The following is a 25427-nucleotide window of genomic DNA, read 5'->3' on the forward strand; positions in this document are numbered from 1 at the left end:
GCGCGCACACACAATTTAATGTCCCTCCATGTGTCATTGTTACTTTAATGTCCCTCCATGTGTCATTGTTACCACCATGTAGTCCACACCCTAGCCTACTTTCTCCCCTAGCTTTTCTTCTCTCTTCGTTCTATTTCACATCTATATTCCCTTTCATGTTATGCCAATATTCAAGATCAATGAGGGAATAACGTACTGAGAGCTAGTGCCATTCCTTATGTTATTCCTTCTAAGGCATTGGGGGGTGGGCAGATGTAAAGCATCAATGTAAAGGATAGGGAGGCACAACAAAAGTGCAGGATAGAGTACCTAGGAGAGGGGTTGCCATTTGAGTTAGGAGTGAGGGGCAAAAGAAAAAGTTAAAAAGTGCTTGAAGAAAAGCAAAACAATTATTAAAGCACCACAAGCAAGTGTTATGAAATGTTGGCCACATGCTTCATTTCTCTGCTGCTCTTTTGCTCCACTCCATAGATTCCCACGCAACCTCCTTTGATTGGAAGCAGCAATCGCTACAACTCTAGGATCTCTTAAAGCCACCATCTGCGCTCAAACATTTTTGAGAGATTTTTGAGCAGTCATCAAGTCGATGCTGGGAGTTAGTTAAGCTGAGAGCTTGTTGCAGTATAGCTTTGGAAAATCCTGTAACCTTACTGTAATATAGCTATGGAAGATACGTAGCCTTGCTAGTGTAACCTTGCCGTAAGATAGCTGTGGAAGATCCTGTAATCTTGCTGTAATAGAGCTATAGAAGATACGTAACCTTGCTGCAATAGCCGCAATATAGCTATGGAAGATAAGTTGTCGTAACATAGCTATGGATCAAGATACTGTAACCTTGCCGTAATATAGCTATGGAAGATACATAAATTTGCTTTCTGTAAAGCTATGGAGCTTGGAGACGATGCTGCAAACGTATTCTACTAGCAGCTCTCTAGAAAGCTATGGATTCGCAGCTCCAATGGACGATCCTGTGAGGTGCTCAATAAGAGCTTACACCTCAATAGCTGTGGAGCTTTGCTTCCGCGCAGCAGGTGGAGGAAACGTCCTCACCTTCTGCGATCTATGGCTATGGCGACTCCTTTTCTTCATCCTCATCGCCTCCTCTCTCAACTTTGCCGCTGCACATCGTGCTCCTCCTCCTTCTTCCTCCTCCTCTTGCCCCTTGAACTTCGACCTCCTTCGTCCCCTCGATTACGTCGGCCAAAATGTCAGGAGCTCCCCCAGCTCTGCTTCAGCTCGCTGCATCAGTTTCATCCAAGCTCTGCAGTTCGTGCTGGTCGACTATGTTGCCCAGTCTGGCTTTTTCCTCGTCCCCAATGCGTCCGCCGAGGCTTGCTGGAACGCCTTTGACCAGCTGCTTAACTCTCTGGGCTCCCCCGTGAACGTCAGATCGCAGTGCAATCTCACCACTTCCTCAATAGCAGGAGGATCGAAAAGCTGCCAAAACATTACTTCACTCCGAAGATTGGAGCTGATGGTACCCGCATCGGTTCGATCAGACATGTCCAGCAAATGCGTCAATACTTCCTTGGAACAACTGAGCAGCTGCTCCGTCTGCTACGCCGCTGTGGTGCAAGCTGCCAATACTTTCCTGTTTGGCACCGTAAATAGCGTCCAAAGTTGTCTTAACGTTGTGTCGCTCTATGTTGCTGCGACGGTGCCCAACGCATCGAGGGCTGGCGCTGCTTCCTGCTTGTTTAGCATCCCGCTCCAAAACGACCAGCAACCCGATTACTTGAAGTACCTCTTCGGGTCAGTGGGAGCTTCAATTACCTTTCTTGCAATCTTGGGCTTGCTCTTGGCGGTCTACATTCGACACAGGAAGCTGAAAGTTGCAGAGAACAAGCGTGAGGTCCAGGCGAGCAAAGAAAAGATGGCCAGATCCAACAGCAATCTCGTATGGTACACCATGGATGAAATCAAGGCATCCACGAACAATTTCTCCACAGAAAACATCGTCGGAGCGGGCGGGTTTGGAACTGTGTACAAAGGCACACTTCCAAACGGAGCAGAGATCGCAGTGAAGAGATTCAAGAACTGCTCGTCTGCGGGTGACAACGAATTTTTCCATGAGGTAGAGGTGATCAGCACTGTAAAACACCGGAACCTGGTGCCTCTGAGGGGCTGCTGTGTGGACAAGACAGATGCAGCAGGCCATCAGCGCATAATAATATATGACTTCATGCCCAACGGCAGTTTACATGATCATCTCTTCACCAAAAAGACACTACTAGATTGGCCCAGACGGAGGAAGATAGCTCTGGGAATCGTGAGAGGTTTGGCTTACCTTCACCAGGGAGTGCAACCCGCGATCATCCACAGAGACATCAAAGCCAGCAACATCCTGCTGGATGCCGATTGGAATGCTCGAGTAGCAGATTTTGGGCTAGCAAAGTTCACGCCAGAGGGAGCAACGCATGTGAGCACGCGAGTAGCTGGCACGCCAGGCTATCTAGCACCAGAGTACGTGCTATATGGACAGCTGACCGAGAAGAGCGATGTGTACAGCTGCGGAATAGTGCTGCTGGAGCTTTTCACAGGGAAGAAGGTTTTCAATGTAATATCGCAGTGCGAGGGGTGCATCCTCATCACAGACTGGGCATGGTCCTTGGTAAAAATGGGAAGGATTGGAGATGCTGTGGATCCAAACATGGAGAATTTGGGGCCTACGAAGGTGGTGGAGAGATTTCTGCTTATAGCTCTTTTGTGCTCTCATCCACAGGTGCATTGCAGGCCTACTATAGATCTAGTCCTGAAAATCATGGAGAATGATCGACCTCTACCTGTCATACCTGAGCGTCCCATTCCCTATACTCTCGGAGTTCATGACATCGAGAAGGCTTCGAGTTCTTCGGGGGGTTTGTCCAGTGGCTCTGGTTTTCAGCCGTTCGCTTCTCAGGTCAGCATGGCCAGATAGATGATCATAGAATGTATCGATCATGAGCTTTACTGTCCAAAAAGTCTAATTGTATAAAAGATATAGCTTACTGCATAATTCATATCTCACCAGTCATCCATCTTGATCACAGTAGTATATGCTCATACACTCATGAGCTTTACATCAACAAAGCAAAAAGTCCAGCTCATGATTGGACTATTCGTATCCCTCCAGTCATCTTGATCAATTTAGAATTTTAGTTCTAGTTTCCACAGGAAGGGCTGCAAGCTTCTGTGTACATTGTTGAGTGACGTGGAGGCTGGACCGTGAAGCTTCTGTAATTTTGGCAAAGGAATGTATGTATTAGAAGCTTTGGAGGATGTTAAATGCAATCGAACTTCTTGCATGTTGCAAAATACCAACGCTCCTCCACTTTTATAAATTCAACAATTTTGTATTGTTCACTTAAAGCTCACCTCCACCATCGTCAGCCATGATGATCTTGGCAATATTGCATTTCTGGAGGGTTTTACATCCTATAATGTTCGGGAGCCACCCATGAGTCTATGATGTCGTCAATGGGTCAGCGGCTACCAGGGCAATCGAAGATTTTCCAACATTCCCATCGATTTTCTTGGTCGCAACAAGATCGACATAACATCGACCGTACGAAGACGGAATGGATGTGCTAGATGACATATAAACCTTCCCATCCACGACCCTCCCACATGAGTTCGAATTTCGCATGTATATGTCTATCTAAAGCAGTGAACTTGGAATCCACATGTTCATGATTCAAATCCATTATCATTCAAATTCAACATCGAGTATAAAATTTCATAAATATACAACTACCTTTAAATTCAAATCAATACGCATAATTCAAAATGAAATCTTAAGCATAGTGGGATGGTGGATGGAGGTTTTTGGAATTAGCATAGATTTAGATGTCCATGGATAAAGGTGTTTAGATTAGATTCAAAGTAGACTCATGGCTATCTCAATTTATCTCATTCTATACCTACCCCAATGGATGTCCAATTTAGAATGAACCTAGAGAGAAGGGTAACCATGGTAAATTATGGGTTGGCTACAACAATGGTTGTAAGGAACCAAAGCAAGGGCCAATGCTCTAGACCTTGTAAAAAAGAGGAGGAAAAGAGAGAAATACTCACATTAACTCCCTTTGTCGATAAATTCATACGGGAGTCCACACTACATTCTTACACAATACATGGATCTCATACATAGGTTTCACTAAGTAACTTAGAAACCAACTGAATTGTGCACATTTATGTAATCCCCATTTCTTTTTACTATGTTGCTTTCACATTTTGATCAAATAAAAGGCCATATTAGGAAAGTGGGAATATCCCAAATCCCACTTTTTTAGGGCTCACCATTTTAGTCCAAAAATGATAAATTTTGAAACGTCTTTTCTCGTATTGAACTCAATGCTATATGGAAACACTACATTTGTGAGTACATATTGAAGTTGGTACAACTGATAGGAACTGCATATTACCAACAATCTATTTTAACTCTTTTGTCATTGCCCACATGTTCAACTTGATGCACTCGAATTCAATTATATTGCTTGTTTTGTAGATATTGCATTGAATTTTCTCTCTCTCCAGGTGCTTGCACATAATAACATAATCATTGCAACTGAAATTATGAAAGTTCATAGATTGTATTTATATTGACAATGATCTATTTTCAAATGCTATACATTCATTTTTTCATTATTTTGTATTCAATCAGGTCATTAAAACTTCTAAAATAGGAAGTTTTAGACTAATGGGATATATGAACAAAAAATAAAACTAACAAATTTCTAGCAATAATAGACCAATGATATTACATTATAGAGTTAACATGAACAGGCCTAGAATCATATTCAATGAATAACTCATCTCTTGGAGCTATAATTTTTGTTGTAGTTATTATGTATAGTGTATGCGACTCATCTAATGTGGCACCTATATCATATTGATTCCATGGTTGCAAGCATAGAATGTAGTTCCAACATGCATTTGTCATTTTTATACAATATTTGGAGCTATTGTAAGGAGCTACATTATAATTTTCGTGCTCATCTCCTAAAATCATTACCCTCTCAGTCTCTAGTTGTACTTGGTGATCCTTACAAATCATGTTATGCATTGCCCCAAAGATTTCCATACACAAAAGTGCAATTGTGCTCCAATGTATGGAAACAAATTCACACCCGGTTGCATGCCGGAATGGATAAATAATCCTTTTCCTACACTTGGATTTGTAGAGTCTTGGATGAGTATACTATATGTCTATTGAACACGAATGGCATTTCAATAAGTAGTGGAAGCTTCAGTGGCTAAATTTACAAAGATATCCGATCATTGTTGTCCTGTCCTTTGGCAAAAATTTTGCTCATCCCATTCTACCCATCCCCCATTTAAGAACTAGGCTGACAACATGATGTCACATCACTAATATATTAACGTGATCCAACAAAAAAAGAGCAAAAAGTTGTTTATATATATTGATAATAAAACATTTTAACATTGTGGATCCGTATTTCATCAACCTCCGATAGAGGTGTGTCAGCAAAAAATAAAGTTTTGAGCACCCTAGTGAGTCACAAGCATGAAAGCTTTTACAAGCAAAAAATTGGGAGTACCAAGTGAAAACAATTTCTGTATCATTTAGATTTAGTCCTCTTGCACCATGTCTCTCAACCAAGTTCTTTGCTATATACCAAGGAAGTTCCCCCTTTCCATTGGATAGAACCAAACCAGAGCTCTATTCTTCCACTTAACCAAATCTGCAACTTGATTGGAGAGGTTTAATTCCCTCCTTACTTCGACCAAGTTTTCCATTTGAACTAGTCCCTAATGCCAAAGTTGCCCCTAGCACTCTAATACTAGCTACTGTGATGAAGTCTCCATCATCAAGAAGTGCACTCTTGTGTATCATAGACACCTAGATGGAGTCCACACTAATGAGTGCACCTTGCCTTGATAGAATTAGCTAACTTTTGATTGATTTAAAGGCATTCTAAATTGATTTCCAAAGTGCACTATGTTTAGTATAGTGGGGCTCAGGAGGACAAACAATAAAGAGAATAGGGTATTTTTTCCACTTCTGCACTCTTATGGGTGTGATCAGTGAGAAGTTCCTGCTCAAAAGTTGGGCACAATCTAGGTCTACGTTCAAATGGTCATAATAATCCAAGTAGCTACAAGCTTAGCAGTAGCGTGTTAATATCAAAGACCCCTAATCCCCGTTCCCACTTCAGTCTAGTATAGAAACTCCATTTAAGCTTAGAGATTTTCTAATTCCCTCCCCACAAAATCTAGACCTTCATCTATTGATGATTCATAGATAAATTGACTTAAGACCATTTTCCTACCAGCTAAGTTTACTTGGGAGCCTCTCCATCTGTTCAGCTTTTTATTGAACCTTTCCATAACCCAATTCCATCTGTCCTTTAGGGAAATGTCAAAACCCATAGGTATACCTAAAAGTCTAAAAATATACCATTGGGTATCCTTTTGTAGCCTAGCTACTCAAGGAACAATTTGCTCCCACCACTAAATGTGGAGCACCTAGACTTTGTATGATTGATCAAAGGACCAGAGGCTTTGCAAAAGATATCAAGATGCTATATAACCCCTTTAACGTCTTGTTGAGTGTTTTCAGGGGTGAGGTTTGTGTCATCTACAAATTTTTTATTGACCAATTCTTTCCAGAGGGAAGTTCAATTCCTTTTAATCTACCTCCCTACAATCTTCCTTGGAGGAGCCATCCCAGAGCATCACCTACAACAACAGAAAGCAGGGGAGCTATGGGGTAACCCGTCTAATGGATCTTTCCAAAGAAAAGGGCTATGTCATCTCGCCATTGATATAGAATATTGTTAAAGCATCAAAATCCTAATGTAACAAACAAATACTAGTCCTAGTCCCATGTCCTAAAGGGCTTGTAGAAGAAACTCCCATTCTAGCTATCATAAGCCTTATTAAAATATATCTCCACTTTGAAGGGGTCAGTTCTCTACCAGTTAACACATGAGTAACACATATATTGATGTGAGTAAATAAATTGGCTTGATTATCTTTTGTTTTTGTGCCCCTTCTTTAACCTAGTATTGAGGCTTCTCACTGGAGTTGCTCTTTGAATAGGAAAGTCTCCTCTTCTTTTGAATTACTACCAAAGCCTTACTTTGAATAGTAAATTCTTTCTCAACTATTTGTGTGCTTGGGATCTCTTCCTTCCTCATTACCTTTTGTGACATGGCATCATCATTATTTATCTCATCCTCGAACTCCTTGGACCATGCTTGTTCCACCTCTTTGTTCTAATTCTCTTATATCCAAGCCTCTATTTCTTGATCTTCCCCCAGAGTTCCAAAGGTGTTCTTTGATATGAATAACACCGAATGATACTAGTGCTAGCCTCAACTTCTTGCCCAATTCCTTGTCCTCTCTATTTAGAGGGAGTGCTAACAAGAGGCTTGTTGACCTTAAGAACCGCTTCATCTTTGAGACCATAGGAGGGGGCTAAGTTATCAACAATAGGCTTGATTTTTTCCTTCTTCTAAGGATAATTTTTCACTGTGTGGCTGGAAAGACCATACAAGAAGCAAGAGTTGGGGAGATTTTTATATAGTAATTATTGTTCCTTATAAATCTCACCCCTTCTAAGGATGAGTAAAGTGTTGGAAAGTTCCTCAATGAGATCCAATTGCACACATACTTGGGGGTTCCCCCTCAGGTTTATGAATTGTTCCTTCTCTAATATTACCACCTCTCCTAGACACTAGAGAGAGAAGTGGCTTGGTTGTAGAGAGACAATGGCAGGTCCAATAGCTCCACCTAGACTGGTGCGATGGGAAACGCTCGCGGAACCTGCAAATCCTTGAAAAACATAGCAACACTCTTTGAAAATATGCACAAACTCTCAAAACTCACAAACGGAAGAGACAGAACAAGCGTGCTTGGTACAATCTCCCCCCATAGGAGTGGTGCTCTCCTTCTACCTCCTATGTATTTATGTATATTTCCCCAAAAAGCTTTCGAGCAAAAAATCATACAAAAGCCTCCTGTGCTTTCCTCCATGCACCCTTTTACAAAAAGCCCATCCACCTTCTAGAATAGCTAGATTTTTCTAAAAATAAAGCTTTTTCTAACTTTAGTTTATACACTTAGCCAAGCCACTAATATTCCAAAATTCAAATATGTACATAAGCTTTTGTAATATCAAAAATTAGGCATAAGCCTTATTCATCCCTGCATCACTGGAGTTGTGCCTACGCACCCAAAATATGGCGGATCATGCTTGCCAGATGCCATTGCCCGATCAATTACTCTTACCTTGGATTCACACGATCAATAGTAATGAAATATTTCAAGCATAAGATAACCTTGGAATTAATCACCACAATCAATCAACCTTTCAGTATTATAGCAATGCGAAATCAATAAATCACAGATGAATGGTGCACACATGTGACACATACCATCTCATGGTGCACCTGATGCTACACATGAATAAAATCGTACGGATGGTGCACACATGCTACACATACCGTCATCACGTAAGTGGTGCACACAATGCTACACACTCATATAGCCGCAGCTATATATCCAGCCATATAGGAGCACACATGCATCACTATGAAATAGCGAGCACACATGCATCAGCTGCGCGACAAAAATGCTGTCCAGATCTCACTAAACTAAATACTGAAGGATTAAATTAATGGGATAATTCCAATTCTCGTAACATCCCTCTTGCTTGAAATCGCATTTGCCCTCAATTGCGCAACAAAAAAGTAGTCAATAAATTAGGGTATTGGCAAAAATATCGCTTGGGCATCCACTCAGCATCCACTTGGCATCCTCAATGGGGTGGTTCTTAACTGTAAAAAGATAAATAGGATATGAGTTTCCACGTCTCGTTTGAGTGATTTGTTGATCAATGATCTGGTCTGGCTCTAAGATCTGGGTCTCTCCTTGAAGCAATGGTGCATCGTCTAAAATAGCTCGAACTGGTGGGTCTCCATGGAAAGGTTTCAGGAGGTGCACATGAAAAGAATTATGAATTTTCCAATTGGGTGGTAATTTGAGCCGATAGGCATTGTCATTAATGCACTCCAAAACTTTAAAGGGACCATAGGATTTAGGGGCAAACTTAACTACAGGATGTGTCTCAATACTCTTAAGTCTGCGCTTCTCAATACGTAACATAACTAGGTCACCTTCAGCAAATACAACTTTCTTTCTACCCTTGTTTGCATGTGCAATATACACAGCTTGAGCATGCTCGATATTCTTTTGACAGTAGCCGAAATGCTAGAGAAATCTTCAGTAAATCGATTAGCAGCCTCTACTTGGTGCTTAAGGCAGGTCAATGGAGTAGGAATGGTCTTTCCATTGACAATTTGGAATGGAGATTTGCTTGTAGTAGAGTGCTTATGTTGTTGTAGGCAAATTATAATATGTGTATAAATTTGTCCCAGTTGCTTGGCTAACCAGACACGTAAGCACGTAACATGTCACAAATAGTTTTTTGTGTGACCTCGGTTTGGCCATTAGACTCGAGATGAAAAGCAGTGGAAAAATCTAACTTTGTACCAAGATTATCAAAGAGTGCGGGTCCAGAAGTTACTACAAAATTTACTATCCCGGTCTGACACGATTACTTTTGGAAGGCCATGGTGTATAAAGATGTGCTTGATGAAAAAATGATCAACCTGAGGTGTGGTCAAGGTCTTCTTACAAGGAATAACGTAAGCCTGCTTGCTAAATCTATCAATGATAGTCCAAATCATATCAAAACCTGAGCTAGTTGTAGGAAATCTAGTAATAAAGTCCATAGAAATCTGCTCCCATGGGCCATCAGGAATTGGTAAAGGCATAAGTAAACCTTGATATTTGCCCTTGTAGCTCTTGACTTTTTGATAAATAAGACATTGTGCAACAAAAGTTGCAACATCAACTTTAAGATAAGGCCAGAAAAAATCTTGAATTACAATCTGATACATAGCAGCGATGCCTCTATGTCCCATGTAGGATGGCTGATGTACCTTCTAGTACCAAGCATCGAAATGGTGCAGTGACACACAAGCGCTTTTTGTAGAATAGATAGTCATTATGAATGGAACACGAGGCCATAGGGGTGCTATTAGCTTGCTTAATCTTATGCCAAATTTTTGAAAAGTCTCGAACAGTAGGATAGTTTGCCTTCATAGGCTCAAAAGTGTCTCCCTTGATGACTGAGATATTATTTATGCTAGGTCGACGGCTCAGTGCATCAAAAACTACATTGTCTTTTCCTGGTTGATATTGGATCATTGGTTTAAAGCTGTCAATAAAGGCAGCCCATTTAATGTGCCGATCCAAGATCACCAGCTGAGTAAGGAGATGTCTAAGACTCGGGTGATCAGTCTTAATGAGTAACTCAGAACCCATAAGATAGTGTTTCCAGAGTTTAAGGACATGCACCACAGCGGCTAATTCTTTATCATACGTGGAATAGTTTAGTTCTGCTAGTTTTAATTTACGTGACTCGAATGCAATTGGATGGTTATCTTGCATGAGCATAGCCCTAAAACCCTATCCACTAGCATCAGTAACCATGACAAAGAAGGGTCTCGTAAAGTCCGACATGGTCAAAACTGGTGTGTGCATCATTGCACCCTTAAGTCATTGAAAGGCTAAAGTGTGCTACTCACCCCAAGAGAAAGCACGAGTCTTACGCAGTAGTTCGGTCAATGGATGTTCCTTGTGTGCAAATTTTCTAACAAATTTACAATAGAAACTACACAGACCTAGAAAAGATCGTAACTCATGGATATCTTTAGGCTATGGCCAGTTTACTATCACTTCTACCTTCTTGGGATCTACTTGAATGCCTTCAGTTGAAACAATGTGTCCAAGATATTCAATTTCAAGCTGGAAAAAAGAACTTTTCTTCGGATTGGCATACAGTTGGTTCTCACGTAAGAGAGAGAAAACAAGATCCAAGTGTTTCTCATGTTCCTCTCGACTCTTGCTATAAATCATGATATCATCAAGGAAAACTACCACAAAGTCTTGATAGGGTAGGAAGATACGATTCATCATTCGACTAAATGTGGCAGGTGCATTGGTCAATCCAAAAGGCATAACAAGAAATTCATAGTGACCAGTTTGGGTTCTAAAAGCAATCTTGAAAATATCGGGCTCGATCACTCTCACTTGATGACATCTTGACTTAAGATTGATCTTGCTAAAGATTGTGGATCCTTTCAACTTGTCGAGTAGATCATCAACTCTTGGAATGGGGTATCGATTTTTCACAGTGATTTTATTTAAGGCACGATAATCAATGCACATTCGGAAAGTTCCATTTTTCTTCTTGACAAGGAGAACGGGTGCCCCAAATGGTGAGCTACTAGGTCGAATTAGGCCTCTAGCCAAAAGATCTTTTATTTGGAATTGAATCTCTTGCTACTCAATAGGATTGTGTCTATATGGTGATTCACACGGTGGTGCACTACCTGGAATAAGGTCAATCTTATGATCCTCAGGTCTAGATTGAGGTAGGCCAAGGGGTAAGTCTTCCATAAAGCAGTCATCATAGGTAGCTAGAAAAGGATCCAAAGGCTCTTGCTTAGTTTTCTTAGTCTCAGGAATAGCCTCAATCTTATTGACCATAACCAGATATGTCTTCTCACATTTGCACAAAACTCTTTTAGCTTGGGTATGTGACAATATAGGCCAAGAGGGAAGATTCTTGTCTCATTCTAGAGTCATAGTCTCAGTGCCTTAAGTCACAGTAATGGTGCATTCCAGATAACAGGTTTGGCATTATGATCAATGCACCAGGGCATCCCTAGAATGAGATCTTGCTCACGCAAAGGAGCGACTAAGAAATCACGGATCCCAACTAATGGCCCTAAAGTCATCTCAAGATCCTTAACCATTTGCAAACAATTATAATTCAATCCTTGAAAAGCTGATTTGACTTTATATTTTGTTTTGATGGTTGCGAGCCCTAACTTTTCAACTAAACGTTGCGAAATGAAATCATGGGTGCTTCCATTATCAAATAAGACACTATGTTCTTTTTTGTGCAATAGTGCAGTCATATGTAACAAAGAAGTACGAAAATAAGATGCACTTTTACCTGAATAACACTTACCTAAAGGGATGTAGTCGGCATCTTCAGTGTCATCATCCTCATCCTCGCCCTCTTGCTTGAAAGATTTATCATGGGATCCATCATCAATGTAGTTGATCCGTGCGGAGTTGTTGCGCTGACTATTACTATTGGTATGTCCATTGGTTCTCCCTCCATTGCCTCCGTTGTTGTTGGTAGCATTCTTTGCTTGGGTACCTGTCTTGTGTGTAGCAAGTGGATTCTTTGGACATTCATAAGAGTAGTGTCCCTTCTCTTTGCATTCATAACATGTGACAAGTTCTTTGGTTCTTCGATTAATACGTGACTTAGCAGGTTTCCAATTAGACTTACCATCATATCTACCAACTTTACCTCTTACACCCTCCTGCTTGAAGTACGAAGTATGCTTCTTTGCTCGAGGGGTGCGAGTAGCAAAGCTTCTTCCTTGCTTTCTTTCTGACTCTAATGCCAAATCCATAGCATCAGAAGCTGTAGATGGTCGAAGCATACGTACATCAGCACGAATAGTAGGACGTAAACCCTCAACAAAGGTATGACATTGCTCCTTTCGGGACACTTTCTCAATGGTTTGCAATTGAAGTAGAGAGGAAAGATATTTCTTGGTGTATGCATCCACACTCTCATTATCCAACTACCTCAATCTTCGCCATTGCCTGCGAGTATCCTCTTCAAACTGTGTAGGTAGGAAGCGCTTCTTGATTTTATCTTTGAATGCTTCCCATGTCTTTGGAACATGAGTGCTTTTGGCAACCACACTCCACCATGATTGTGCATTGCTTGTCATGTGACTTGCATCAAGTTTTACCTTCTCGATCTCTTCGTACCATTCTCCCAAAAAGTATTGATTGAAAGGACTAATCCACGCAAGTAAAGCTTGTCCATCTCTTTTACCATCATATTTTGGAAAAGAAAAAGTTTTACGATTAATCTTACCAGACTTCTTCTTATCACGAAGCTTGAGTGCTTTCAAGATGGCCTTTCCCACGTTGTCTTCACCGTTGGACTCATGTGAGGAGTAGTGTCATGATGTCATCATAGTGAAGTCTTCACATGTCGCTTCTCCTTCCTTTGATGTCTCGTCTTGCTTCTTCCACGCTCACTATCACTGGTGTCTGATGATTTGCTTCTTTCACTTTTTTCATCATCTCTGTCCTTGATACGCTTCTTTGTGACTTCAGTCATCTCTTTTAACACTCGATTTACGCATTCTTTGTTGGCTTTATGCGTGTCGCACATGTTGCACATGTACTCAAGTTTCGGCTCAAGGTCCCGTGCATGATGTTTCCATGCATCTAGGGAATCTGATGCATGCATAGGTTCCTCATCCTCAATCGATATAGGTGGCTTCCAAGTTGTCGTCACTTGGCATAGAGCATCTTCAATTTCTTGACGTTGTTGCTTCTCATGCTGATAGCGTTCTCGCCATTCTTCCTCAGTAAGTGTCATCGGTGTTGAACTTGTTCTTGATCGATGGTGATCATTTTCCACATCCTCAGCATGATGTAGATCTTCATAACCTATCTCTGATGGAATACGCCTTCCAGACATAGTTAAGTATGTGCACGGTGCAAAGAAGAAATCACTATGAAAGGAAATACACACAAACACAAGACTTATCTCAATTCAGTTTCCAAGCTTTGAAAGCGGCTATTTGTCGAATAGTATCTCTGTGGGCTCTCAAACTCACACGATTCCAACAAGTGAATCCATGTTGATTGACTTGGGGGGCATATAGGCCACCCTTTGTATTTTCTTTTTATCCATTTGAGCAGTACTACGTTTTGCTCCATCTTGTTGTTTGCTTCCCGCACTCCACTCCCGTTCCATTGCTTCCTGCACCCAACAGTGGTATTAGAGCAGGTTCTCTTGCTCCTACCTGCCTTCCCTCTTGCTCTCCCATTGCTCCTACCTGCCATTTTGCTCCAGCTCAGTCCGGTGCCTCATTTCATCGCCAGAAACCTGTTTTTTGAGCAAAAAAACAGTCTAGCAACTGTTTTTTGACTTTTTGAGATCCGATTTCAGCATTTTTTGAAAATTTTGAGCTGCCCGCATATAAGCGACCCTGCCGATAGCACTTGTAGAGACTGCCTCTTGCTCTTGTGAACACTTGCTTTTGAGATTCTCCTCTTCCAAAATCCATTGGGTTGCTCCCTTGTTTGCACTTTTGCCTTGAAGGATACCTTTATGACTAGGAACTTCAAAGAATAGAGCAACAAAGTGACTTGATCTAGTGGATAGTCACCAATTGTTAAGCAGACTTGAGCTAGAATAGTACCAAGATGGGGGACCTCTCAGGAAGTTTTAAGAGCAATCTCCCAAGGCTTCCTCGCATGCAGCCAATGGTGCCTTTAGTGCCAGGTATGCCAAGGACTATGCCTTGGTCGCCACCTTGGTCACCGCCTTGGACGAGCTAAGGCATGAGTGTGCGTTCATAAGCTTCAACCTGTCTACATATGACCGACTTCTTTTGCTACGATTTTTTTTTCACCGCACGTTTTCCTGCCTACAAGCCGTTCTGCATTGTTCGCTTCCGCTGCTTCAACTTCGTTGCACTTGTACGTGGTGTCCGCAATCTGATGCGTGATGCGGTTTCTTATTCGAGGACGTAGGGTGCATGTGCTTCTCGTGCTATGGATGACGAAGCCTTGGCTCTGATACCACTACGATGGGAAACGCTCGTGAAACCTACAAATCCTTGAAAAACACAGCAGCACTCTTCGAAAATATGCACAAACTCTCAAAACTCACAAACGGAAGAGACAAAACAAGCGTGCTGGGTACAATCTCCCCCCATAGGAGTGGTGCTCTCCTTCCACCTCCTATGTATTTATGTATATTTCCCCAAAAAGCTTCCAAGCAAAAAATCATACAAAAGCCTCCTGTCCTTTCCTCCATGCACCCTTTTACAAAAAGCCCATCCACCTTCTAGAATAGCTAGCTTTTTCTAAAAATAAAGCTTTTTCGAACTTTAGTTTATACACTTAGCCAAGCCACTAATATTCCAAAATTCAAATATGTACATAAGCTTTTGTAATATCAAAAATTAGGCATAAGCCTTATTCATCCCCGCATCACTACAGTTGCAGATCATGCTTGCCAGATGCCATTGCCCAATCAATTACTCTTCCCTTGGAATATACACGATCAATAGTAATGAAATATTTCATGCATAAGATAACCTTAGAATTAATCACCACAATCAATCAACCTTTTAGTATTATAGCAATGCGAAATCAATAAATCATAGATGAATGGTGCACACATGCGACACATACCATCTCATGGTGCACTTGATGCTACACATGAATAAAATCGTACGGATGGTGCACACATGCTACACATACCATCATCGCATAAGTGGTGCACACAATGCTACACACTCATACAGCCGCAGCCGTATATCCAGCCATGTAGGAGCACACATGCATCACTATGAAACAGCGAGCACACATGCATCAGCTACGCGACAAAAATGCTGGATCTCACTAAACTAAATACTGAAGGATTACATTAATGGGATAATTCCAATTCTGGTAACAACTGGAAATTTAGTGAAATATTGGTTATAAGGAATAGATTTTGGAGTCCACCTCTCACAATACAAGGGCTGATTTTGGATAGTCCATGGCTCCTAATGTAGGACCCTAGTAGCCATATTTGCCTTGGGAAACATTAGTTACAAGGAATAGAATTTGGAGTCCACCTCTCACAATACAAGTACTGATTTTGGATAGTCCAAGGCCCCTAATGCACGACCCAAGCAGCCATATTTGCCCTTGTGATAAGGAAACGAAATAACCCCTCCTTAAAAATCTAACATTGGTAACCAGGAGCAGAACCTGCAAATCCTTGAAAAACACAGCAATACTCTTCGAAAATACACACAAACTCTCAAAACTCACAAACGGAAGAGATAGAACAAGCGTGCTGGGTACAATCTCCCCCCATAGGAGTGGTGCTCTCCTTCCACCTCCTATGTATTTATGTATATTTCCCCAAAAAGCTTCCGAGCAAAAAATCATACAAAAGCCTCGTGCTTTCCTCCATGCACCTTTTTACAAAAAGCCCATCCACCTTCTAGAATAGTTGGTTTTTTCTAAAAATAAAGCTTTTTCTAACTTTAGTTTATACACTTAGCCAAGCCACTAATATTCCAAAATTCAAATATGTACATAAGCTTTTGTAATATCAAAAATTAGGCATAAGCCTTATTCATCCCTGCATCATTGGAGTTGCGCCTACGTGCCCAAAATATGGCGGATCATGCTTGCCAGATGCCATTGCCCGATCAATTACTCTTCCCCTGGATTCACACGATCAATAGTAATGAAATATTTCAAGCATAAGAGGGAGGTAGCAAGCTAAGGGTGTCCACTTCCGGACCACTTGTGGAGGAGTGTGACACCCCCTCGAGTGAAAATACAAAGGTTTTGCTTCAGTGTGAAATACCTTGATCGAGGTATCATCTCCAATGAAATTGGCACACACAAACATCCAAACCAAGCAAATACCTCCATCGAGGTCTTCCATTTTAATCCACCGAACCGAGCCTATACCTCGATCGAGGTATCGTGGCAAGACAACTATACCTCGATCGAGGTATCGTGGATCAATGACATGGCTCATGTCAAATACCACGATTGAGGTATGTGGCATCCGACATGGCAGCTGACATACCTCGATCGAGGTATCGTGGCAAGTCCACATACCTCGATCGTGGTATGCTCGATCAATGACATGGCGGCATGTCAAATACCACGATCGAGGTATGTGGCATCCGACATGTTATTCAGCGTAATGTGCTGGCAGCTGACATACCTCGATCAACGTATCGTGGCATGTCCACATACCTCGATCATGGTATGCTTGACCGATGAGGTATGTGCATGTCAAATACCACGATCGAGGTATGTCGCATGTCATATACCATGATCGAGGTATGTGGTATGCTGGACCGATGAGGTATGTGGCATGTCAAATACCACGATCGAGGTACGTGGCATCGGCATACCTCGATCGTGGTATTTTGAAGCTCTAAATTTTTGTATTTAAAGAGAGGGACCCCCTCATTCTTCAAACCTCGATCGAGCTCCTCTTCATCGAAATCGACGAAATTGCTAGAGCGATGGAGAAGGACCGACGGAGATTGACGAAGCGACGGAGATCGACGGAGCGACGGAGATGGACGAAGCGGGAGATTCCAGGTAAGCTTTATTTTTTTTAATTATATTTTTGCAAAATTTAAATTTTTTTATATTTTTGTAAAAATTTATTACAATTTTAGTTTATAGGAATATCTAATTTAATTATAAAATATTTAAAATTTTAAAATGCGTGTTAAAGTTTTTTTAAATTATTGAAGTTTTTATTTAAATGTCAAAACGTATATATTTTATTTTTTAAAATCATCTATTTAAAAAAATTAAGTAGTTTTTATGTTATTTTTTAAATTAATAAATTTTTTTAAAAATATAAAAAAATTTAAATTTTGTTTTTAAAAATCATGTATTTAAAAAAAAGAAAATAAGAGTTTAAAGTAGCTTGTATATTATTTTTCAAGTTAGTGAAGTTTTTATTTAAATGTCAAAACGTATATATTTTGTTATCTATTAAAAAAAAAAGAGATTAAAGTAGTCTTTATGGTATTTTTCAAATTAGTGAATTTTTTATTTAAATAAAAAAACGTTTAAATTTTGTTTTTAAAAATCATCTTTAAAAAAAGAAAATAAGAGTTGAAAGTAGCTTGTATATTATTTTTCAAGTTAGTGAAGTTTTTATTTAAATGTCAAAATGTATATATTTTATTTTTTAAAATCATCTATTAAAAAAAAGAGAGATTAAAGTAGTTTTTATGTTATTTTTTAAATTAGTGAAGTTTTTAATTAAATATAAAAACATTTAAATTTTATTTTTAGAAATCATCTATAAAAAAAAAGAAAACAAGAGTTTAAAGTAGTTTTTATCTTATTTTTACAGCTAGTGAAATTTTAAATTAAATGTCAAAACGTATATATTTTGTATTTTAAAATCATCTTTTAAAAAAAAAAAAGAGATTAACGTAGTTTTTATGTTATTTTTCAAATTAGTGAATTTTTTATTTAAATATAAAAACATTTTATTTTTATTTTTAAAAATCAACTTTTAAAAAAAAGAAAACAAGAGTTGAAAGTAGTTTTTATATTATTTTTCAAATTAGTAAATTTTTTATTTAAAATGTGAAAACGTATATATTTTATTTTTTAAAATCATCTATTTAAAAAAAAGAGATTAAAGTAGTTTTTACGTTATTTTTTAAATTAGTGAATTTTTTATTTAAATAAAAAATATTTAAAATTTATTTTTAAAAATCATCTTTTTTAAAAAAAGAAAATAAGAGTTTAAAGTAGCTTTTATATTATTTAAGTTAGTGAAGTTTTTATTTAAATGTCAAAACATATATATTTTATTTTTTAAAATCATCTATTTAAAAAAAAGAGATTAAAGAAGTTTTTATGTTATTTTTTAAGTTAGTGAAGTTTTTAATTAAATATAAAAACGTTTAAATTTTGTTTTTAGAAATCATCTATAAAAAAAAAGAAAATAAGAGTTTAAAGTAGCTTTTATATTATTTTTCAAGTTAATGAAGTTTTTATTTAAATGTCAAAACGTATATATTTTATTTTTTAAAATCATCTATTTTTTTAATTTTAAAAAAGAGATTAAAGTAGTTTTTATATTATTTTTCAAATTAGGGAAGTGTAGCATCTTTAACACAAAGTTTGAAATTTCTTTGAAAATGAAATAAGACCAAGGATGTACATCTAAATTCCTTTTTCAATAACACCATTAAATAACTATTGTGTGTGCATCTTCCATTGAAGAGTGGAGCAACTTAGAGCATGCAAGGAGTGCATGTGTTGCATTTGCAACATAGCACTGTTGTAGGCATAGCCACACATTTAGCCCATCTACCGTTAGGTGCATAGGATGATCCCAACGACATCCTACCTCATCAAGGAGTACGTGACTAAGTGTAATCAATCAAACAAATAGGATGATTTGAACAACACATTCGCCTACACATTATTGTCAAAGCATATGGTACGAGACGTTGATGCAAGGAGAGGGTAGATCATGTGGCTAGCAATCTCTTTAGGTGGCACGTCAAACTATAGAAATAGGGAACTAGGGAAGGTTGTAGATCTATGTATGGATATAGTTACATAGACAAATACAAAGACTTATGTGATTCCATGAAACCTTGTCATGAGCTTTTGCAAAAATTCAATCAAAATTGGCTAGCTAAAAGTTCTCATTACTATTATGGATAAATTTGACCAAAGTAAAAGGCATAAATATGTGTGTGTGCTTGTATGTGTGGCAATAGTATAATAAAATATGGTGTGCATAAGGCCCAGGGTTGAGGTGGTAGGGCATGACCATGTGCCACCCTTCCATGTAAGAGGACCCATAAGGTGTGTTGTACATAATCCATGGTAGTAATAATATAAAATGATAAGGTGGCATGGGTCCTCCATGCACCACCCCTCCACCTAGGCGGTCCCATGCCTGCATTTAGTGAGATATGGCCCAAGGACCATGGGGGAAGTAATACAAAATAGGTGGAGATGGATATTATATTGGATTATTCCCTCCATGTAGGATAGGCCCATGTGGGGGGGGTGTAGAAAGTCCAAGAATGCAAGTTAAATAATGGGAAAGTAGGATGAGGTGGCAAGATTCATTGTGCCAACCCTCCACTTGTCCTCCTAGATGTTTGAACATATTATAAAATTGGGAAGAGACCAAGGGAGTATCTTAAACTTGGGATATTGGGGTTGATGTATGTGGAAAAATGAGGCAAAGGGTTGTTGCACACAATTGAGAGTGTGTAATTGCCTAGCCCACATGGGACACTCTTCCACACACACCATGCATGTGGGAGGATGCATTTATTGGGAGAGACCCCCTCTCTTGGCTATAAAAGGAGGGGGCTATTCCTTGATGGAACATTCTCATTCTTGTAAAGCCACCTAGCTAGTACTTTGATTTCCCCCTCCCACCATCTCTCCAATCCCTCTCCCTTCCCCCTTGTGGCATAGTCCCTCTCTTCATTCCCATCCCTCTCAACCCTTTTTCCCCACCTATGTTAATGCTTCTTCCCTCATGTTCCCTTTTCCTCTATGGCCCTCGAGCATTGCCATGCCTTGCGTCTAGCATCATGCCTCGAATTCTTTTCTAGTTAATAGAATTGGTGTGGCTGCTAGGATCGAAATCTCCACGCCAAGTGGTGTAAAATTCGTTACTTCTACGACTGGGTGTAGTTTTGCAACACCTTTCGTGTGTGGTTCTTTGCTTCTGTGCCTCCAATTTGCATATCTTCTGCTTGTAGTTCTCCGTCTCTACGGCTGCAGAACTTCTCAATTTCTATGCCTTTAGCCTACGGTTCCTGTGCAGTGCCACGCATCTTCTAGTCGACCCCACCTACAAAACTGCTCATGCGCATCTGCAACACCCGCACGCCCCCTAGTTGCAGCTAGCACATCTGCGCGTCACGGACAGTCAATTCCTGTGTCTTCTGGCACATCTATGCGTCGCGGACAAATCATGACTGTTTTCCTAGGTTCTTGCATCTTCTGGCGCACCTGCGCGTCGCGGATAAACTTTTCGGGCTCCTACAAAAGATGTCGCACCCCTATCCTCTTCCTCTTCTCCTTCTCTTCTCCTCTCCTCTCCTCTCTTTTTATTAAGGAGTGGGAATTGGACCCAAGACCTCCCCATTCACAAAAGGAAGACTTACCAATGGGCCAGCAAATAGGAAGTGATGAAAGTGTAAAGATATTGCTTATATGGTGAAATCTCATGAACTGTAACTCTCTAAACGTAGGGAGTTTCCTCTTGTTGTAAAAAGCAAAAGTACTTCATTTGACGTGCTCTATTCATATCTGATACTAGATCGTAGATTCTGAACTTTGTCAAGTTCACTTCTTGGACGCACGCCACACGAGGAGGGTGGATATTTATGTCACTTCTCGACGAGTTCAAGGATTTGGTGCTTGGTCCTCCGCTCATTACGGCTACCAATTGGTGAGATCTGTTTCTTGATCTTCATGTTTATCTTCAACAACTGATTGTACAATGCATTGTTCAAGGAGACGACGGGTGGGATGATACACCATGGATGATCCAAGGTGAAGAATTAATGATACACTAGGAGGACTTTGATTTCAATTCTACTCATTGTGTGGTGATCGAGCTACTTGCTGCATCAGAGGTAATTAAAAGGGTGACATTCTTCAAAGGGTGGGATGCTCCCCAAGCTTGGGGGGAGATTTGGCGCATCTGCTTATTAATTCATGTGGATAAGCTCGTCTTGAATGATTTCTTCTCGATCTCATTACAAAGGTTTCTAGGGCTCGGCTATGGTTGGTAATGTTTCAACCAAGGAATCCCTTTGTACCTAATCAACCTTTTGTGCAGAGTTATTCTTTCTCTTATTTGTAGTGTATATAACATGTAGCATTAGTATAACATGAATTCAAATCAAGAATCAAGGGTACTTTCTTACAAGGGTTTAAAGATAGCATATGGAAAATCAGTAAAATGAACAAAGATCGAGACCTTATCACTTGTAAAAACCATAAACTTTCCATTATGAATAATTCATGTACAAAATTTTCATATAGGATAAAAATATTAGTTTGCATTACTATTTTTTACAACTAAAGGAGGAATGTTACAACTCAAAGTATGTATACAATTTTAGAGCTAGACTAGTAGCATTACTTCTCTAATATGTTTTCCCAATAATTGAGAGTACAGAGCTAGACTAGTAGCAGAGGTTCTCTAGTTGCTTCTCCAATAGCTCAAGAAGAGATGACGATGAGATGTTGAAGCAGGCGTTAGAGGAGCAAATGGTACACGAGGAGTTGGTGCACGAGGAGAAGATAGAGGATTGTTGTTCAGGTGCATCACATGCTCTAGCTACATCGTTCCTCTCGAGGAGTGTTTAGGTATAGCGGAAGCTGAAAGTCTCTACCGCCACCAGCAATAAAAATTGCATTTAGAACAAGAACCAGAAAAGCAGTAGCCTACAAATGAGAATTAGCCTTCTCTGTGAGTTGACCGTGGAAGATATCTACACATGTACAGAATCACTAAGATCAGTGTGGTTGTTGGTCACTAAGTCATTGAGAAGTACTATACATCTACAAAAATCATGCAAAATCCTATACATTATTATTGAGAAGTAATATAAATAGTCTCTCCAGCAATGCTTTTGCATTGTATTGTCCTCTCCCTCCTACGCAATTACTGTTGTATGTTTTGTTAGTAACAAATGAAGACAATGAGTGAATCATGTAAATATAACAAATGAAGATACTAAAGAACCAATTTGTAAACATTCTATGCACCTTTTCGTTGTTGATAATGAATGAGAATTCTTTCAAAATATTGTCCTCTGTCTCCACATGAATGTCATGATGCAATTGGGCTAGTGTACAACACTGTTCTATTGAGATTACACTTACCAATATTCCATCTTCATAGACCTTGATCTCCAATACCTTGTTTTGAGGGCCAAACAAGTTAAGGTCTTGGTCCATTGGAACTAATTTATATGCAATGAACCTACTACGTTTGTAGTAAAAAGAAAATATAAAATTATGGCTTGCAATCATATACTTAATGGTAACCATACTTGGCACCACCTCACAGTAGACATTGATTTATCCCAACCATCTGACAAAACTAGAGTGCCTCAGGATCGATGGAGCACTCTAAGGTGGACGGAACCTATGTGGAGACATGATGAAGAGAGTGCTCATGACATGTACCTCAAGTCAATTAGGTTCCAAGATAGATTAGCTTGGATTCATAAACAGAATCTTGAGTGGATGTGCATTTCTCACTCTTCAACAATACATGATAGGCCTCTTATATAGAGAGTGCCCTTTGAATAGTTAACACATCTGTGATCCTCTCATCCACATCTCTCCTTGTGGATATCCTCAACCCACATCTCCACATCATGTAGTCCACATCTTAGGGTGGCTACTTTAATACATTCCTTATCACATACCTTTGCCTCTAATTCATGTGCACATGGCACCATATCTCAACACCTCCAGTTGGTGCCATGATCCATTGGTTATCGCAAGGTGGTCAGATGTGAGTTTACATTCCATCACCTCCCCTTAGTGCATGCATTGCTACTTAAGGTGGTCAAGTGTAGCTTTGAGATATCAATACCTCCCCTTGTTGCTTTCATAGCTACTCTCATGTGGTCAGGCTTGATTTACAAACGTATGGGCTGAAGGTGGCAAGGATGTTGCTTCTCAATACATGTTCTTCTTGTCATTCTACTCATGGCTTGATGTAGCTTAACGCATGATTATTTGTTCTTCCATGTGCCTTAATGCTTTTTGTGTTGATGCCATGTTCTCTACAGAGTCTAATTGATATATGCAGAGAACATGCCTATATGTGTGTGGATGCCATGTTCTCTGCATATTGCCATGTTCTTTGTCTTCCATTTCTTTTAATATTGGCAGTGTCTAATTGCATATAATGATTATGATCTGACAAGCATGTAGAGCTCAAAAAAGGCGATCAGTTTTTCTTTTTGGAGCGTGTGCAAATTCCTCTTGGATTGCAAGTTAAGGCTTGTCGAAGCTTTTATGAAGACATGGCCCTTGATGATGTGGCACAGGAATTCACATGCAAAATTCAAACTGTGCTTATCAAGGGGACTATGTGCTTAAGTGGCACCATGCCACATGGCAATCTTTTAACCAATTGGAGTTAACCCAAGGTTAAACAAACATAACTATGGCTATATCCAATCTTGACACGTGTCATGGATGATGTGGCAACTGAGGGTGAGTTAACTGAACCAACACATAACCATGGTCAACCTCAATCCTGCCATGTGTCTTTGTGGAGAACCTTAGAAGAAAGCTTTGATGATTTTATTCTACGCTATGGCGTCTCTTTGCGTGGAGGATGATGCTGAGCGTGCTGCTTCTTCTCTTGCTTGTCATCGTTTCCCAGAGGGAGGAGAAAGCTTACAACTTCTGAAGCGATCCATGTGGTGGCTTCAGTCGTCATTCGTGGAGATTGGCGTCTGTGCGGCTGTGTCACTTAGAGCCAGTGGGAGCTCTTGGGTCATTTCGTCCGCCTTATGGAGGCTAGTGTTGTGTAGTTCACCTCTTGATGCATGTTGCTTGCCAATGGAGCTTGTGGTTGTAGAGACTGTAGACGGAATGCAAATGGTCATTTGGTGTCGGGCTAGTCCGTGATTGTTGTAGAGGCCATTGTGAGGCTCAATCACTTGGAGTCGGCTCATTTGGCTCATTTGGCCATCGGATGTGAGGCATGAGGTGCGCCTTGTTGGAACAAGGTAGCCATCATCGTTAGTGGTTCACAACAGTAGGTGGTTGTGCATCATGTGCGTTTTTGTGTGCGCTGTTGTGTGCTGCTATAGGGTTCTACCTATGCCATTGTGGTGGTGAATGTGATCCCACAATCAGTAACCCGAGTAGCTATAGGGAGAGCAGAGGGCATGAGAGAAAGTTCATGGAGGTGCATCTGAAGGCAGTGTTAGGGGAAGCGGAGGCATGCATTTATTGATCATGAAGGACACAAAGACACATGGTTGGTGGACATCAGCACTGGTGAGCTAAATATGCAATGTGAAAGAAGGCATTTAGAGCTATGGCGAAGGAGCTTTCTACTGTGGAGGTTGAAGGTAGTCGATGCAAAGGGTCTGTTTGCTATGTTGGAGCCTTTGCTGAAGGAGTAAAGCCACCTTTGCTGAAGGAGGTCCTTGGAGTTGAAGGTCGAAGCTTTCGTTGTGGCATGGAGCTTGTTGGCCGCTTTGCTTGTAGCACTGCTACTTTGTGCTACTTTGCTTGACTTTGCTTGAGTACTTGTTGCAGGTTCTCTTGAAGGCTTCTCACTGAAACCCAAGCATTCAAACACTCTACCCCTCACTTAGTAGCTTGAACAAGAAATAGGGACACACCTAGGAAAGCCTCTCTTAGCATCTTTGGCACAGATTTCACAATGTGAGTGCCATGGGAAGGAGCTCAAACACACAATTCGTTCCCAAAATAGTATGTTTCTCTGATTTCAAAAATCTCACTCAGAATAAATCTCTCTAAATGAACTCTCGAGATCTAAAACTAATCTTACATTCTAAAACTAATCTAGGAATGGGAACAATCCTAGTGAACTACTAATGAGCTAATCTAGGAGAGCTAAACCTATGCTCTGATACCATGACAAAACTGGAGTGCCTTAGGATCAATGGAGCACTCTAAGGTGGATGGAACCTATGTGGAGACATGATGAAGAGAGTGCTCATGACATGTACCTCAAGTCAATTAGGTTCCAA

The 25427-nt window shown here is 40.0% G+C and overlaps 2 pseudogenes; one reads left to right on the plus strand and one right to left on the minus strand.

Annotated features, from left to right (window-relative positions):
• The first annotated feature begins 428 nt into the window (after nucleotides 1-428).
• LOC147904344 (putative LRR receptor-like serine/threonine-protein kinase RKF3 pseudogene) lies at nucleotides 429-3224 on the plus strand (annotated as a pseudogene).
• A 19043-nt stretch (nucleotides 3225-22267) lies between these two features.
• Nucleotides 22268-25427, minus strand: part of LOC147904345 (uncharacterized) — a 40512-nt pseudogene continuing 37352 nt past the window's right edge.

This window comes from Dipteris shenzhenensis, chromosome 2, assembly GCF_047967505.1.
Source record: "Dipteris shenzhenensis isolate YYH24624 ecotype China chromosome 2, Dip_SZ_1.0, whole genome shotgun sequence".
Lineage (NCBI taxonomy): Eukaryota > Viridiplantae > Streptophyta > Polypodiopsida > Gleicheniales > Dipteridaceae > Dipteris > Dipteris shenzhenensis.